Source organism: Eurytemora carolleeae, unplaced genomic scaffold, assembly GCF_000591075.1.
Source record: "Eurytemora carolleeae unplaced genomic scaffold, Eaff_2.0 scaffold2646, whole genome shotgun sequence".
In the NCBI taxonomy this organism is placed as follows: Eukaryota; Metazoa; Arthropoda; class Copepoda; order Calanoida; family Temoridae; genus Eurytemora; species Eurytemora carolleeae.
This window is the reverse complement of record NW_019398531.1, coordinates 5,588-9,509: the sequence shown is the minus strand read 5'-3', so window position 1 is coordinate 9,509 and position 3,922 is coordinate 5,588. Positions and strand designations below refer to the sequence as shown.

At 33.6% G+C, this 3,922-nt stretch overlaps 1 long non-coding RNA gene across 1 annotated transcript; it reads right to left on the bottom strand.

Moving 5' to 3' along the window:
- Nucleotides 1–134: 134 nt before the first annotated feature.
- LOC111717474 (uncharacterized) lies at nt 135–2,924 on the bottom strand. The gene is made up of 3 exons (XR_002768788.1): nt 2,870–2,924; nt 2,595–2,636; nt 135–194 (listed from the first exon to the last, which is right to left on the bottom strand). It is a non-coding gene; the product is annotated as an uncharacterized LOC111717474 (long non-coding RNA).
- Nucleotides 2,925–3,922: the final 998 nt, after the last annotated feature.

Genomic DNA, 3,922 nt, shown 5'->3' with positions numbered 1-3,922 from the left:
AACCCAGTACTCGCCCTAAACGATGTTAATTACAGCAAAAAACTATTAATACAGGGGTGTATATTTCCAAGTTGCTTGTGAAAAAATGGAAATATATTAAGGAAATATATACCCCTGTGTTCCTGAGAATATTAACTTACATTATCAAGTTTACTCTTTTCGTAGTCCGTTGCTGCAGTATTGTCCAGGATTATCTAAAAACGAAAAATTTTAATTTAAAAGTGTCAGGCCTTTTTTTGTCACCAGCTTGAGGGATGCCAAAAACCTGTCGTGGGATGCCATAAACTGTCACGGGATGCCAAAAACTGTCTCGGGATGCCAAAAACTGCAAAGGGATGCCAAAAACCGTCACGGGATGCCAAAAACTGGCATGGGATGCTAAAAACAGTCATGGGATGCCAAAAACCGTCATGAGATGCCAAAAACTACCAATGGATGCCAAAAACTGTCATGGGATGCCAAAAACCGTCATGGGATGCCAAAAACCGTCATGGAATGCCAGAAAGCGTCATGGGATGCCAAAAACTGCCTTTGGATGCCAAAAACCGTCATGGGATGCCAAAAAAATGCCGTAACTGATTTTTGGCAATGACAATTTGGTAAGTTCACAAAAGTGATAATTTTGTAATGACAATTTGGTAACGACAATTGGTAATATAATTTTGGTAACGTCATAAAAGTGACAATCTGATAATAACAATTTGGAAATGAAATAAACATGACAATTTTGCAAGGTGAAAATGTGGATAAATAAGTACACATAATCAATTGATTTCAGGGGTTTTCATACCCCAACAGGTGGTGAGCCCCCCCCCCCTCAAATAGTGAATGATAAAAAATTTAAGCCCCTGATCAAATTTCTCAATACGCCCCAGACGGACATAATGTATTTTGTAACCAGTTTGAGGCATCTTGAAATCAAAGAAATTAGTGCCAAAAAACCATAACGGGATGCCAAAAACTATCAGAGAACCAGATAACCAGATAACCAGAAAACCAGAGAACCAGATTACTAGAGAACTAGAGAACCAGAGAACTAGAGAACTAGAGAACTAGAGAACTAGAGAACTAAATAATAGAGAACTAGAGAACCATAGAACCATAGAACCATAGAACCATAGAACCAGAGAACCAGAGAACCAGAGACCTAGAGAACTATAGGGCGCTGATTCTAATTTTAAAAACTGTTTAGATCGGTGTGAATTAGGCCATTTAACCATAGAGAATAGAATACATATTAGAGGGGAATTGAAAGAATCTCTCGGTATAATTTTTTTCAGTCCCTTTCAGCTTGAAAGGGAGTTCAAAGTGTACAAATGTAAATGTTCACAAATTATATGCGGTAGAGTACATTAAAACAATATGTTCCCTTGACCATTCATTTCAATTTCGAATTTTTTAAACTGTTAAATAAACTTTTTAATGAATTAGGAGAATAAAAACATCATTTGATTTATAGTTATAACGGAAAATCATCGTTTGTAAAGTGGAAGGCATAGAGCCAATGTGAAATGATCATTGGTCAATTATGAAACCTGCCTATTTCATAATTTGGTTTTCTTTTAACAATAATTTTAGATTTTCTATAAAATGATATTCCAGGACCCAAAAGGTTAGATAGCATAAATATGTAAAGTACACCTGCAGTATGGAAACAGTACAACAAAATGGCCGTTTTACTTTTTTCTAGTAAATTCCCCTCTAATATATATTCTATTCTCTATGCATTTAACAAACAAACGATTAGGTTATAATTAGAAAGAGTGGAGTGTAGATTTAGGTTCTAATATAATTAAAGTTATCGTGGTGGGAGGTAGTACAGGGGTTAGACACTCAATTAAAAAAAAGTTTATATTTAACTAAAAATGAAAAGATTTACAGAAAAACGAAAGAAACCTGAAAGGATGTGCTCAGATCTTATAAAGAGACAGACAAAGAGAAATAGATTAACAGAGAGACAGATAGGATATATAAACATATAGATACAAATATAAATAAAACTGACATGCAGATAGATATACATATGGATAGACAGATAGCTAGACAGATAAACATATTCTCAAATGATCACTTCTGGGACATATCTCGAAAATTATGAATAATGTTGATTGTCAATTGAAACATTAATCAATCTAATATTATTTAGAATGCAGAAAATAAGTTAAACTAACTTCATTTTGAAGAGATTTTTTTTTGAAATTTTCATGAAAAATTTCCTTAAATGAGTAAAAAAAAAGTGTACTTCCAGGATACATATCCGTACAATCTGTACAATTTGAAAAAAAATCCCGTACAATCCGTACAATTTTAGGGTTACAAAAAAAATCCGTAGAATCCGTACATTTAGGCCACCCTGCATATTCCACTAGTATCCGCAGTACCACCCAGTAGCACCCTGTACCTGCAGTATCCTACAGTACACCCTTACACCCAAGTAACCCTTCAGTATACCACACTACCACCCAGTACCCACAGTACCCTGAAATTAAACCCAGTACTCGCCCTAAACGATGTTAATTACAGCAAAAAACTATTAATACAGGGGTGAGGGAAATATATACCCCTGTGTTATGTTCCTGAGAATTTTAACTTACGTTATCAAGTTTATCCAGTTGTTCGTCGTCGTCCAGGATTAGCTGAAAACAAAGAATTTTAATTTAAAATTGTCAGGCCTTTACTAGACCAGGGATATATTTTTTTATATTATCATATTTCTCTTTTTAACATTTTTGGCAACTACGGGTTTTTAATGTAGTTTAAATTTTCTTTCAGTTTACACCAAAAATATGATTACAAAGGATGAATCTGTGACAAATATTTATCAAGGAAATATAAACCCCTATAATATATTCCCATGATTTTTACTCACGTTATCAATTGTACTCTGATCCACTGTTGCAACAGGATTGTCCAGGGCTACCTGAGAACAAAGTAAATTTAAATCAAAATTTTTTTTTGCAAAAATCGGCAAATTTAGAAAAATCTGCCAATTTTTGGAATACCATGTTTAAGTGACTGCAAATATGCAAATTGAAATAACCATACGATTTTTGTATTACATACTTAAATATATGCAAATATAAAATAANCTCCCCCCCAGCAAAAAAGGGGGTAGTCAAAAAGTAAAGCCAAAGAAGAAAAGAAGTGGGTCGGTTATGGAATTTAAAATAAAATTGAAAATAATATTTGTTCAAATTATCAAAAGTAAAATCGAACCAGTTTGGCGTATTACTCTCCGGAAAATTTAAACAGTGTTTAATCATAACTTAGCATTGTCGTAGGAGGCTGATTTTTTGCATGCAAACTTAAAATTATGTATATTACATGCATTTTTTGGGTTTGAACGGATCCCAGCAAAAGTGCACGGGCGCGCGCGTTTTCTAGTGAAAAAAATAAGATTTTTTTTACAGTAAATCAATATCAACTTCATTCATTGCACTTGGAACATTTATCCTGACACTGTTAAAACAAATCTGCGCTCAAAAAAATCACCTTCCAAGCCTTAAATGTCCGCGCCCGCGCGCAATTAAAGAAAATATCTTAGGATACTTATGTGCTAAGTTTGGCCTAAGTTAGAATAAAAGTAGCATGAGATACATCGAACTCTAGAAAAATTGGGACAAGGAATTCATTTCCAAGGTCAAAATCAGTGCTTATCCACTTAATTTTGATGCGGATCCGGATCCGCACTGGAAAAAAATGGATCCGGATCCGGGTGATTTCTTTAAGATTTACTGCATTTCTTTAACAAAAAATAATTTTCAAAGTACAAGTTTAATTTTTTTCGCTTATTTTTAATCTAAAACTTGATGAACCATTCAGAAATGAGGAAATTTTTATAATCTTTTTTTTCTTCAAAAGTTCTGAATTGGATTTTATAAATAAGTTGCTTTTGCAGTTTTTGGTTGATATTTTACCCCTT